The sequence below is a fragment of the Abramis brama genome (genome assembly GCF_963993115.1).
Source record: "Abramis brama genome assembly, chromosome: 19".
Taxonomy (NCBI): domain Eukaryota; kingdom Metazoa; phylum Chordata; class Actinopteri; order Cypriniformes; family Leuciscidae; genus Abramis; species Abramis brama.
Genome location: NC_139981.1, coordinates 10,428,337 through 10,443,696, shown reverse-complemented (window position 1 = coordinate 10,443,696; position 15,360 = coordinate 10,428,337). Strand labels below are relative to the sequence as shown.

General features: G+C 37.9%; 1 long non-coding RNA gene across 1 annotated transcript in view; it reads right to left on the bottom strand.

The window, feature by feature from the left end:
- Positions 1-13,110: 13,110 nt before the first annotated feature.
- LOC311069452 overlaps positions 13,111-15,360 on the bottom strand; it is a 34,149-nt gene continuing 31,899 nt past the window's right edge. Inside the window, exon 3 of the long non-coding RNA XR_014603521.1 lies at positions 13,111-13,764. This is a non-coding gene — a long non-coding RNA (uncharacterized lncRNA). The remainder of the gene's footprint in view (positions 13,765-15,360) is intronic.

The window sequence follows — 15,360 nt, the reverse complement described above, 5'->3', positions numbered from 1 at the left end:
TCTATTTGTTACCTCGCCTGAGGTTATACTGCTCAACATGACATCTTTGTTCACCCTTTCTCATCAGCTCTCACTGCCTTCGTCCGTTTCTGTTTCACACCGAGTTCCGAAGGGTCTTTGGTTGCGTGTTTTTTCACCCTTTTTCCTGAAAAAGTAAGGCGATCTGATCCGGCTTTCACTTTTTTTCTCCCAGAACAATTGCAGAAGGTCTGTGCAAGTGCAGACGGTGGAAAGAGACAATGAAAGAGTTCAGGGCTCGCAGCCTCATCTGTAAAATCTCCCTCCTCTGGAGGATGTCCATCTGCCTAGTATCTGGTTGCAGAATGGAGACACACATTTTGTCAATTTTGACAGGGAATTTCACTTAAAGTTAATAGTAAATGTGTGTTCGGTCAACTAGAGCCTCGTGGTCCAACCTACCCCTGAATTCAAGACATGCTTCCTCAGAACTCAAACCCTGGGGTGCTCTCTCTATTCATGACTTTGTCATGGTTCAATTTAATTTCATGTATCATTCACAACTCTTCAGTTTGTCCACTCCTGAGGATTTCAAGCTTTCGTATTTGCTTCAGTGGGAAGGGAGGGTTTTGTTTGTGAAGTGATTTTTTTATTGATAAGCGCCATGCTAAAGTGCTTTTGTATGAAGTGACTTGTACAATATAGATGTGTTTATGTAGAGATTAGAATGAATATCCATACAGTGCAGGTTTATCACTGTACACACACACACACACACATATTAGTGCTGTCAATCAATTAAAATAAATATATAATCACATTTTTTATCTTTCTTTCTTTGGCTACTCTAAATTGAAATGGATTAATATGTGTATATCAAACAAGTCGTCATACCAGTGTTTTTTTTTTTCATGTAATATTTTAAGTAAATAAATGTGTTGGCAACCAATTATAAAATCTTCATCATCTTAAATTACGTTTTTCTGTCATTACAAATCTCAACTGTTACATATCTTGTTTGACCTTTTTTTTTTTCCTTTGAGGAATGTTCTCCGTTTGATGAATGTTCATTTGACCCAGAGTGTTCTTTAAATCTGAGCACATTTAAAGGGAGCGTGTCAAAAGGAGATTGATTTCTGTGCATTTGACTCCAGTCTGCTGTGTTTATATCCAGTGCACCCCATTCCCTACACAGTGGCCGTGCGAGGACTCTCGTAGATTTGGATAGGCTAAATGGCAGTACTCTGTAAGTGAATGAAGCAGTGGTTAGCATCATGATAAAATATAAGACCCTTTTGGCCAGCTTGCAGGCAACATAGACAGACGGCCATGACTCATTGCTACTGGAGCCAACCTGTCTGCAAAAGTACTCAGAACCTGGACCCTGGGTCAGACCCCCCCTCCCGCCTTCTCCTCTGTCCCCCAGCTGCTGGCCCTTGACAGGACCATAGGCGGCCCCGTACATGGGGGTGTTATATGGGCTGTTTGATCGCCCCAGTTTCATTTGTGTGTGTGTGTGTGAAACGGAAAGTGGGTGTGATAAAGATACCTGATGTAATTTGCTCCATAATCTCCTGTTTTCCCCTCCTTCTCCTATGTTTTTATAATGAAGGTCTAAAGATTTTTTAAAACCCATTCCCCTGGGCATTTCTTCAGTGCAGTAGAAGAAGGGTGTTGGGTCACAAACCACCATGTCCAATGCAGTCATGAGTAATGTTTCTATTTTAAACCACAGCTATAAACAACATGCATATTTTCTTACAGTGAAAACAAATAGACCAAGTTGCTGAGAAGCCTTTAGCTATCAATAAACAGTGAGCGGCAATATATATATATTTTTTTTTTAATTTTTTTTTTACTTTTAGCTGGAAGTACTTTGCATGCAATATTTGTTTTTGTTTTCCCTGGAAAGCCATTGGGAGATACCTGCTATCATTTCATCAATCAATCCTCAAACCAATAAGAACATGTTCCGCATCTAACATGATATTTGTCTGTTTGATTTGTCTGCCAAAGTAATTTAGTTGGAAAAAGCAATATCTAAAAAATCAAGGAAGTATTTCTCACTGCATTTCACCAACGGAATTAGCACTCACAGAATATTAGCATAATTATTCTTTATTCTGGTTTAATTTGGATGGCATTGTTTGAAAATAATTGGAAAAGAGAGAAAATTCACATTACTTAAGATAGCCTATTACTAAGAGTAGTAAATCAGAAATGTTGTGAAGACCCAGGCTAATTGTCAAACTTTTTACGACTTTTTAATATTTATCAGGGTACGTCAATTTCTGTAATTATATAACTGATTGACTCCTGTCTGAATTTGTCAGATTGTCAGTGTGATTTTTGTGTTCACTTGATTACACAACAAATATAACAAGTCTCTGATGATACTGGAATTTTAGTTCGGAGAAAATAATTCAGAAAAAATCTAGCTTAAGAAGGGTTTAAAATAGATGTTTGAATCCAATATACAAAACCATTGCTAGAGAAACATTTTTGCCTCAAAACCATATAGTTTCTGAGATCCAGCCCTTTGGACAACTTTCGTGACAACTAGCCCCGGTCACCCCAATATGTGTATATCCCATAAGTGTGGAGGATATTTGCTTACAAAGATACGACCAGACTTTTCTTCATTTGCTTCTGCTGCTCTGAACCAGTTGGGGAAAATAGTCACAGCATTTCTAGTTTATTAAAATAAAAACCACAGACACACACATTTAATAACTGTTAATTATCACAATGAAGCTATATGCGAGAGTCGTAAAAACATGCATTAGAGTAGCATCAGCTGCATTCTTTGTTAAATTAAGGATTGTCAAGGCGGTAGTGAAAAGAGTGCTAAAATCTTTTTTTTCTCCTTTATTTTTTACCCTGCATTCGAAATTCCAGGCTGGAAAATCTGAACATAATCCGAAAACATGAAAAGGAAATGAGTGTGAAAGTGAGACGGTGAATAAACAGGCTTGGTATATTTCCATAGGGTTCTACATTGCTTGCTGTGTGGAGCAACTGGGTCCAGGCCACATATGTCAGGAATAATTAAGGCTCCGTCTCTCAGTCCACTGCGTCTGTCTACCCTTCTGTAACAGAGCTGATAAAGCCATGCCTCTCATGGTGTCCCTGATCATGACCTTTGGCCCATACCTGACCTCTACCTCCACATGCTACTATCAGCTATTCAATATCTAGCCTAGCCTGTGACTTCTGTTGGTCTCTGACCTTAGCTGGCACATAACCCTGATAAGCATCACTATTTTGACAGCTTGATGATATAGATACAGCAGTACTTAGTACAACATTTATGCATACTGATGGTAAGAAATACATCGTCTCGGAATAACCTGACTCTACCTTGAAATACTCAATTATATGGGTCACTATAATTTAAAACACATTTAAATTTATATATATATATATATATATATATATACGTTATAGGTGCATTTCCGGTTGTGAATAATTATAGAGTAAAAAAAAAAAAAAAATCTCATGTTCACCAAGGCTGAATTTATTTGATTAAAATACAATAAAAAGTAGTAATATTGTGAAATATTACTATTTAAAATGTAATTTACTACTGTGATGACAAAGCTGAATTTTCAGCATCATTACTCCAGTCTTCAGTGTCACATGATCCTTCAGAAATCATATGCTGATATGCTGCTTAATTATTATTAATGGTTCTTATTATGATGTTGCTGCCTAATAACTTTGTGGAAATCCTGCTACTTTTTTTTATGATTCTTTGATGAAAGAATCCTACGATTTATTTGAAATATATTTTTTGTCACATTATAAATGTCTTTACTGTCACTTTTGAGCAATTTAATGCAAATAAAAGTATTCATTAAAAAAAAAATCATCCAAACCTTAATAATAATAGTGTATCATGGTTTAGATAAAAACAATAAGCAGCAAACATTTTTCAACATTGATTATAATAAGGAATGGTCCTTGAGCAGCAAATGAACAGAAAACAGTTTGTTACAATTGTAACAGTATTTCAAATTATTCATGTTTTTACTGTTATTACTGTATTATTTATCAAATAAATGCAGCCTTGGTGAACATGAGACTTTTTTCAAGAACATTAAAAAAATCTTAATTGTTCCAAATCTTTGATCCATAGTGTATATAAGTATTTTTTTTTGTTAACAACTGTTTATTAAGTTTTCTTTTTTAAAGTCAAGAAAAACAAAAATACAACGCAAAAATCTAGAACCCATCCCATCCCACCCCTGGTAGACTTCAAGAAAATTCAAATCAAATACAAACATAGAATGTAGACCCAAAAAACAATAATAAAAATAAAATAAAAATTATAATAATAAAATAAAAAAGAGAAGAAAAAAAATAATAGAAAAAAATAAATAAATTACATAGATGTTTAAAAAGTTGACACAATATCAAAAGCAGCATGCCATAAATTCACGGTCTTAACATTGGATCCATGCATACGAGAGGTTGAGAGATGTATTTTTAAATTAATATCAAATTCATAAATATCATTGGTTTGGGTATTCAAACCTCATGACAGTTTACAACCTGTCATAAAAAGGTCAAATATTCAGATTTTTTAAGAGATTTATGGACAGTCATTGACTTGACCTTTTATTTTCAAGAATTTTAAATAGGGATTTTTTGTTCATTATAATACCCTAAATTGATTAATCAAGACATTAAAATGCACTTTATGAAGATAATTCAAGACAAAAAACGAGTGTCATCAACCCGGTTGTCACAGTTGCGAAAATGTGGACCTGTTTTTCACTTACCCAGTGTATACGCACTGATGTCAGAAGACTGACTTGGACATTAGATACTAAAGGCTTGTAACAGCCTCAGCACTGGCAAATATTTAGCTTATAAGAAACACGCTGAAACATCATGTAGATGATGGGATCTCGTCAACAGTACATTGCTGTGCCCGCTCATTCCATGCAACCCGTCAGCGAGGTTATTGCATCACTGAGTCCTGGAAGACCCATCAGCCTCCTGGCTCTGGGAATAGTGGGGGCTTCCCTCTCACTGGCAACAAGCAACCTGATCAGCAGGCATTATCACCTCATAATTACAGTCCTTTTGGACATATTAGCGTAGGCGCTGTGATCCAGTTTCTACGCGGAACCCAATTCCTCAACACATACCCCACCTCTCCAGTTTTTTACAGATGCCTTCTCAACAAACAAGCCTTGTATAAAAATATCCCCCGGCAGTAATGGTTCTCCGAAGCGGTTGGCCAGAGCGTCAGGCATGTGATGTGATGCGGCCAATGGGGAAGATGGGGTGAAGCGTGTTTGGTTACCTGAGTGGGGCATGATGATTTTGCATGGCCATGGTATTTATATCAGCAGTGAAAGTGTCATGGCGAGAAGGTCAGAGGCTTGAGTAAACACATGGGTCTGCCGTATCAGAGAGAAATCTGCTTGTTAAACGTGCAAGGCCTGTGTGAACACATTTACACAGAGCACATATGCTCCTAGCGCTTGTGGTTTTCTCATATCAAGAGGCCTGTCTGACTCGATGAGATCACTCAAAGAGAAATCGAGAGTTACATTTCCCCACTTCTTTATAGCACAATTTATGTCGATTGAAATTGAGTGGAACCAAAATCAAATGTACTGAGTCTGACTGAGGTGATAAAGTGCATATTTCCCCAGTGTAGTAATATGGTAGAGTTTCTTTCACACTTTCTCACACACATACACACTTGTCTAACAAGTCACACATGCAAATATCTGACCTGCAGAGCCAGGATAAAATAAAAGCCATGAGAAATAGCAGGTTATCATCGTGCTCTCTATGGGGTTCGCATTTACTTTCTGTGTGCTTCCCTTGCGTATCAGTTTCAAATGACAACATTGGTGTAATTGCACCATTCCAATGTGTGATAGATGAAACCCTTATGTCTTCCCCCGGTTATATGATGAGAAGAAAGAAAAACCTGTGTTTATTTTCTCCAGGCAGCTTCTTGCTGTCTCAAATGGAAACTATTACCTAAAGCTGTGTTGGGCCAAACAAATATCTATTAAAGCGGAATAATAAAACAAACTTACGTAGGCTGTGAACAAAATATTTGAGCCTTAAACACTAGTTTTGAACTCTAGATTTATGCCATGTTGGACTCAAAAACAGACTTTTTCTTCCAAAGCTGAGAAAGCATGAATCTCTGCAGTGTGTGAACAATCGCCTCCTTTTAAAACTAATTGCCACGATATATATCCAAAAGCAGGAGATTTAATAATGTTATTACCTATATTTTCAGGCATAAATTATGAGTGGGTTTTCAAGCTTTAACGAGTTAACCGTTTCAAGTTTCCTCGCCCTCCTCTCATATCATTCCATAGATGGCTTTCATATTTGTCGAGTTAAACGCGTCAATCCTCATTCAAGCTCTTGGACTCAAAGCAACTGTGGGCCTCCAGGACACCTGTGTTGACCATATCAAATGTGCCACTCAGTCTGTCTAATACACATACTGTACACATATGCACACTCACTTACTAAGACAAACTTGTATGTATGTATGTATCTATGTGACTGAACTATATATATATATTAGTCAGCTTTTATTTATTTATTTGAATTCTCTGCTATTTTTTTTTTTTTTTTACCAGTTTGTCATAGTTTGCGTTTTAGTGGTTGTATTGAGTTGCAGGTCTCTTGCCAGATTAACCACAGGCATAGTTCATTACATGAACTATAAACATATTTCAACATTTGACAAAATAATTATTTTGATTTTAGGGTTTGTGAAACACTTAGCATGAAAACAGTGTTTTGTGTTGTCTTTCAAATAAATGGCACTTGGATTGATATTTTGTAAATGAACGCACAGACGTTTTTCCTTGCAGGATAATCAAAATGCATATGGATTATCCTAAATCAATTGTAAGTGGGTCTCTGTTTCAGTTTGCAAAAATAAATTTTGGTTTTATTTTATTTGAGGACTTGAAAACAGACTAGTGCCTTCGTAGCTTAAAGGCAGAGTAGAATGCTGTATCAGTTGACATGCACCCCACTGGTGATGTGAATTGTTCTGTTAGTGTTTTGGTAGGTACCCAAATTTTGTAACCAGTCAGGAGTTTGTTAATGACTCTTCCTTCACTCAGGCAAAATGTTATGGTGCTAGTCTGTATATTTAGCAATTATACTGTAACGGATCTTTATTTGTGGTGGTAAAATATACCATTTAACATGTGCTTTGTAAAGTGTGCTAGAATTCTAACTCCTGAAGGAAAAAGCTTTCAAATCCAGAGAAATGATTTTTCTTAGAGGTGGACAAATAAAGCTGTCTCCAGCCCACAGTAAAAGCTCCCGTTAAAGAGTGCGACTAACTCATCTTAATGGAGTGTTATTTTTCTGTTCCGTCTCTCTTGGTAACATCATAACATTTTCCTTTTCCTCCCACAAATGTGAGCCCTGCCGTTGACATGGTATTAGTCAAGGCTCGCTGTCAGAGTCTAGCTGTGCAAATTCAGACGCAGGTCTTCGGCACCTGTCAATCAACGCTGCAGCACTGTCCCGTCCCAGTCCAGCCACAACAGTACGTGCACACCATCTCTGCAGCTGCTTTGGCCTCTTCCACCTCACCAACCCCACCCTTCGCAAATGCTCGCTTTTTATTAGCAAAATAAGCACATTCAGCCAGTTCGCTGATATCTCTGTTATCTCAGAACAGCTGAAGTCAGGTGATAAGTTCATGTTAATGTGAAGTTTGAAGTTCATCTGTGGGATACGAAAGCGCTAAAGCTATTTTTGTTTTTTCTTTCAGTGCTGAGTGAGTGGACACAGGAGTATAATCGCTCCATAAGGCGGTATATATATTATGCCGACCTGCGTATTCCACATTGTGTAGTTGCTCCCCCGTCGCTCACCTCTGGGTTGCAAATGTTCTTTTACTACTTAAATAGTTCCATCTCCTCCCAAAAAACATCCCATATGGTCCCCCCATTGTTTCGACTGCCCTACTCCCTGGTGTCATGCCTTGTCACTGTTATTATAGGCTTACACTCACAAGACGCTGTGATTTGTTGTACTCCTCTGGCTTTGAAGATCTAAAGATTTGTGCAGCGTGAGATGAAGATGAAGTCGACAGCCGTGGCCTTTCCCTGAAGCTCGTACGGCCGCACACATAAACACACGACGGAGCATGACTGTACACAAACTCTGACAACCCCGAGTCAAGAGGCGTGGGTCAAGTTACGATTTCCCCTTTGTGTCTTTAAAAATCCGCAGATGACAATTACGGCAGATTTGATTAACTGAGAGGGCGGCGCAGATAGTCCGGCTTTTTTACTAAGGGCCGGCAGCTCTGGTTTCACTAGCTGTCATTTATACGGCCAGAGAAAGGCAGGGGGAGTCCCTTTACTGCTGAGCTGGGGCCTGGGCCCAGACTTCAAACACTACTCTCCATAGCTCTTCACTTTTATAATGCGCAGGGAATGAGAGACCGCGCATACACAGCACTTGAAAAGCTACATTAGGGGAGTTTTGAGGGATAGTTTCTGAACTACTGAAGCACTCGTGCTTTACTTGAACCATTCTAAGTGTCATTTCTTAAAAGCTGTCCATGTGACAGCTTTCGTCTCTGTCGTAATCCAGTATAGTATAGATGTTTGTTTTATTTTATTTGTTTTTCAAATCATTTTTTTTCTTTGTTTCTCTTTCTTTTTTTCGACAGTCTCCGAGTTCCGCAAACAAACAGCAGCTGCCTTTTACAGTTTCTCCTGAACCAAAACAAAGAGCTTATGCTGCTTTCACGCATGTTGTCACCGTAATTACGAGATGTAAACTTGCGACGTTCTACCTGGAGATGTTCGCGTCCTCAAACTCGGATATCAACAGCCAAATAAATCTACAGCAGTCAGGTGGTACAACTAGAGTAATGTTATGTGCTTTGAGACATGAGGTAATTTAACGCTGTCTCTCGCATGACACTTTGCAGACTATGCTCTGGCTATGCACGTTCATGTTTTAGAGGAGGCGTGGCTTTGGAGACGCTCTGAAGGGAGGGTAGGATCTTGTGCTTTCAAAGCTAGCTTGCTATTGCTAGCCTCTCTGAAATTGCCAACTCTACCTTTAAGATCAAATGATTTCCATACTTCCCTCTAATCAGCAAACAGCAAATCCAATCTCTTCTTAAAGCCCCTTTTCTCCTCTCTCTAAACCAAAACCCCCTTTTGCCAGACAGTCTGTGACAAAGGCGGCCTGTAGTCGCTTGCGTTCGGTCACGAATGGATTGGGCCCACTTGTTTTTACAAGCACCCCGTGTCAATGGTCTAGTTTATTGAGACAGGTCTCCCCTTGGCCTGTGAGGCGCTCAGCCGATGGACGGCACGGATGAGTTACCCTTGTGTATAAATAGCTTCCTTCATTAAATCAGTTGTTCTCTTAATTGAACTTAAATAAAGAATGACTTATGCCGGCCAGCTGGTTTTAATAGAGCAGACCGGCTTGTGGTGTATAAGAGGAGCATTATTTCAGTGCACCGGGCCAATTGCAGGGTGTACTGGGTGTTATCAACATAGAAGGTGAAAACAGGAGAGGCCACCAGCCAGCCTAATGCATTCTGAGGTTTCATTGGTTTATTTTCCTAACAATGAAATAAATGGTTTGGTAATTAAATATTCGCCACTGGCTTTAGACCTAATGGGAATCTGTGACAAGTGTTAATGTATGGTGAAGAGGCTGAAAGGTTTGACACGAAACACGCCGTCTTCGTTTCATACTCTCACACTTTTCTCTATCGTCTTCTAAACCTGCAAGCAATTTCGCCATGGAAGGCCAATCAAACTCCTCTGCCAGGGCACAGTTTGCATAAATCTGCTAACCTAATGCACCGAGCTCACTCAGCTGCACTGTGATACTTTTCTCCAGCCATCTTTTTTTTTCTCTCAGTCTTTCTCCTCCCTGAGACAAGAATTCTTGAAGTGAGCCGTTGTTTGAAAGCGTTTTGTGGTCTCTGGCAGCAGCAGCTGATGGAAATTTGCTGAGTTGGAGCCCTGAAATGTTGCAGCTGTCTCAGAAGAGCTCGGCCACAGCTCTGAGTCTCGCTGCTTGGCCGCTGGTCAAACGAAGGGAAAGCATTGATTGACTTTCTCCCACCCTCTCTCGATTATTCTCTGTCTTGGTATCCCTTTTACGCCCAATCCCACTTTATCATATAACACTCTCTGTGTCTTTTTAACTTTCACGCTTTCAGACCCCCAGTCTAGTCCAGCTTGTAAACCAAGTAAAGCTATTACCTCATCCGTGGGTCAAAATATGATGAAGATTCCTTCCGCCCCCTCGTATGGTGGAAATCGAATAAGGTTGCATTACTTTACCCCATGTTAACAGGACCTCCTGAACCACAGATGGAAATGGAGAGCCATTTCTTGACCATAACTCACTCCAGAGAGATTTAGAGTTTAGGGGGAGATGCTCCAAAATAGTGTGAACTCATTTGTATGTGTGCTGCGCTCCACTAAGAGGAAAGCAGCCACTTGTCGTCTGGAGAGATTGAGTAATGCAATCCTTCACAGCCCAGCAGCCCCACTGCCACATACCTCACTAATAGCAGGTTGATTATCAACAAGACTGTCCTTTAACACATTCCCGACATCTGCTTTCTGTCTAAGCGTGGAGGGTGGATACACATCGACGTTGCAGAACACTCGCACACACCACTTTCATTGTAAGTGTATTGAAAAAAAGCCTTCTGGTTCAGAAATTATATACACGCACATTTAATGCCTGTTTGTAAAATTGTGCACACATTTACACTCAAACACTTTCATGTGCTTAAATTTAAGTATTTAGACTGTCAAACGCTGCTTGTGCTGTAAAATACACTCATACTCTATTTCATCCATCTATAGTATACACACTCTCAGTGATATCCTGTAGACATTGTTTGACACCATTTTGATTGAGAGAGTTTTAGACGTGCAGATAACGTGCCATATCCTCTCACTGATGAGCTCTGAGTTTTGTTAGTGGTACTTAATGGGTAGAATTTATAAACTTCAGAACTGTCCTGGAAGACCCTTTGGTTTAAGAGCAGTTATTGTAATTGGTGGGATTGAAGTATTTTTTTGTGTGTGTGTCTTTTTGTTAAAAAAATGGTCCAATGTCTCGGTGTAGGGCTGCATCCAGTGTAACATAAATTCACTCAGGCTAAAACATGTATATAATCATGAACACACACACAAACTTTTTACCAAATGGCTCCAAAATGTCAAAAAATTCCAGGTTTTACTGTTTTTGTAAGGACATTTGGTCCTCACAGTGTAGATTAAACAAGCACATCCGCACACACACACACACATTTGTATCCCTATATTAGTGAGGACATTGCATAGACGTCCATTGATTTTATATCAGGTTAATGATTTTTTCTGATATATCGTGTAACCCAACCCCTACCCATCACAGAAACATGCAAAACACTAGATTTAAATAAAAATCGATTTATAAGCCTTTTAAAATAAAAATGTGTTCACTAGTCGGTTACCATAATATTTCACTATAGTTTAGGACATTTGCCCCTCACAATAGCTTAATCTGTACACACACACACTGACTGCATATACAATCTGTGTATATATAAATATATATATTAATGCATATAATTTGCTTTTTAAATACTGACATTATCAGTCCCCTCTTTTGTTGCTTCAGACTCAACAAAATGGCAAAGCAATTTGGATTGTTTATCTAATACACATCAACAATGATATCAGACTATTCTTGCACTTTACCCTGCAGAAGTTCTATGTAGACTTTTTTTCCCCCTCTTACCCATCATAATTTTGTCTAATGCATTAAGTGAGCAAAAACTGCCATTGGTGTCCCATCCAACAAACAAAAACAAATAGTGCAGGATGCCCCTGGTCTTATGGTATTAATGACAATGACAATAATATTAACATGTATAACATTAGTGCAGCAAAGCATCTCTCAGTTTTGCTTTAATGATGACTTAAAAGCCTTACTACTGATTTACTGGTTCCCCACAAACCCACATCCATTTGATTGACACATGCCTCCCTGGTTGTTGGGACATGTTGCTGATTGAGGCATGGCATGCGATTTCCCACTGAACCCCATCCCTGATTTTCACTCATTACAAAGCCCTCTGAAAGTCCACCGTGTCTCCTCTCAGAACTGATTTCTCCAGCTTCTCGGTTTTCCTCTCGTATTGCTCCTGCGGCCGAGGCCAGTTGCTTGGGCAGGCAACAAATGGAATCAATTTATACCCCTGGAGCAAGGTGGTTTTGATGACATTTAAAATGTTCACAACGTAAACTCTGGATATAAACATTTCAGGTCAGGAAGAGTTTAGAAATGTCTTTCATAAACATACACAAGGAAGATTTTTGACTTGTTTTTGATAGATGGCCAGTCGTGTGTTCAAAATGTAATTCAATTTGTCATCCTATGTCCTGACAGAGAGAGAGGAAAGGTATGGAAGATGCAGGAATAAATCGGGACTTATTAGATCTGACCAGAAGTGTGTGTATTTTGGAAAATTAAAGCAGGTTGTGATATCTGCCTTTAGAGAAACTCAAAGTGCATACATATATATGCTCAAATAGAGGTTGAAAAATACAGATCTTATACATGAAATGAATAGTATTGTTCGGTAAACACAGAAGAGTGATATAAGCAATGAATCTTTCAGTGAAAACATGAATGTTTATTTAGCAATGTAGCCTCCTGCGACTCTGACTATTTAGAAACATTCCATTGATTTATTTTAATTTATTGAATTTGTTGTCCAAGTTTTCTCTGACACAATGTTTAAAGTGTTTCATTTTATTTCAGTATAATGAAAATGGAAATGAAATAAGTTTTATGTTAGATCATTTTTATTATTGAATAAAATGTAAATGTTTAAATCTAAACTAACTCTTGTATAATGCAAGCTACTCTGTAATAAGTGGATATCATAAAATCAGTATATAAAACATTAGTTGCTGTGTGTGTGTGTGTGTGTGTGTGTGTGTGTGTGTGTGTGTGTGTGTGTGTGTGTGTGTGTGTCACTCCCAAACTCCCAAAACAAACAATAAAAACGGCATAGGTATAAAGTAAATACAGTTTTTATTTACATTGTAAAAATGCAGAAAGTTTTCTGTTAGGGTGTATACAGTTAGGGAATAGAATACTGTATACAGTTTGTACAGTATAAAAGACCATTGTATATGGAAAGTCCCCATAAAACATGGAAACCCAAGTGTGTGTGTGTGTGTGTGTGTGTGTGTGTGTGTGTGTGTGTGTGTGTGTGTGTGTGTGTGTGTGTGTGTGTAAAAGCAGCATATTGTATCATTTTTATTCTATACTAAAGCAGGTAGGAATTCTCCTTCGCCGCTCACTTTTATATTCTTATACAAACAAATATACTATATCTTATAAATATCTTATACTTTTTTTTACTGTTACAGATCATAAGACATTGGTGATGCATTGGAATTACAACTAGGCTTAATTTCCCAGCCTTGTGGTTTTAGCGTTAGTGTTAAAGGACAAGGTTAGTGTTAAAACCCTACACTGTAAAAGTCTCTTTCTGCAGCTTGACCATCTTAATTGATCCTCCATTAGTGCTTTATAGACACTGTGTCCTTCGTCCTGTGCCTCTTTTATAGATACTAATAAAATGTTCAAAGTCCCTGTGCAGCTCCTTATCATGCAGCAGTGTTTTTATGCCCTGCTTACACCGGGAGTGTGACTCTGTCTCTCTACTGTACAGTCTGATGATGAGGGTACGGTTTCACGGCCCCTGCCTTCATGCCGCAGCCTGGCACCATTTTATGACTGGAAAAATAGAAAGAGGAAAAGAGAGAGGCATTAAAAAAGAGATATATAAAGACGGGATGGGGTGGGGGGATGCATGGAAAAATAAGCAAACTTTATTTTCTAATTTGTACAAATATGTTTATGCTAAATGATTTTATTAAATACACACATTTCACAAAAGCATTTACCGTTTTAAAGTTATATAAATAAAGCCTATATGGCTGACTCTGGTTCCTTGGCCAAGCAGCGCACTGGGGGAAATAGTGATTATAATGACAGGCCTCTGATTTCAGTCTGTGCGCATTGAGTTACTTGCTGTTATTGGTTTAAATCATATATTTCCGTTTCTAGTTAAAAAAAAAAAAAAAAGGAATGTGAAATATGGTGGAATTAATAACTCTAGAAGGATATGATGTGAGCGATTCTTGTATGTACACGACTGTAAATGATAAAAGCGGACCTTGTCCTATGTATCAACAAGTGTAGTATCTCCAGTGCTGCTGCAGGGGATGATGACGTTTTGTGGCTCAGTTATGACAGACTAAGAATAAGAACATACAACATCATTATATCACATTTATATCTTTATATATTTTCAATGCGCAGCTGCATGATGACAATGTTCACAATGAAGCAAACTGATTATACCATTTTGCTTGAATGTTTTTGCAGATGGTGAGATGGTGAGATTTTTAAGAAGTTTGTTCACAATGAGAAATGCGCTGTAGATCACTGAAAGTTATGCATTTGTTATTATTTATTCATTGTAAGAATGCACTAGCAGTGGCTGGTTGCATAAACTGCTTAGACTGGTTTTACGAGAGAGTCATCAATATTTTTCTTTAAGACTGGTCACAAATTTTAAAACTCAATAACATAAAAAGGTAGACTGGTCTAATTTGAATCTGAAAAGTTAGACTCATTATCCATAACCAACTGCTAGTTTGTCTGACTAGTTCTTAAGTCTCAGTCTTAACATAGTATGTTTATGCAACTGGCCCCAGAACAGCAAATTCTGTGGAAGCAACAATGTGTTAACAGTTTTCTAACTGATGAAAGGTGAAGATGCCTGTAAAAAAATTAAAAAGCTTGTAGACCTTTTTACAGTTGAATTTGTGTTTGGTATAGAACAACTTTTTCTGTTAATTTTTTAATTTATTTTTTTGTAGAAAAGTTACAATGTTTATCTATTTTGTTTAGAAAATAATATTTATGCATTGTTCATCCATGGGGGAAAGATGTTTGCATGCAACTGTGTGAGTGTGTAAATATGGTGCATTGGGTGGAATATTTAGAATTTTTATTTATTAAACCAATCTCCTTTGTTATATTAACTCGAATTTTTAATTTCAATGAACTCAAAATTGTAAGGCAACTTACTTTAAGTTAAACCAACAATATTTTTTTAAAGTGTAGTTTTCTGATTTGGTCCACAATCCAACAACCTAGTGGCAGCCCTATAGCACATATAGTATATTAGAGTATATTATCTTGATGTAGTCTTGCTTTCCAAGAAGAGATGCAAGAACAACTAAACCTAAGTGAATAATTTGCTGAAACACCTTAAGCCCCTTTCAAACTAAATTACAAAATCAAAGTAGCACTTACAAATAA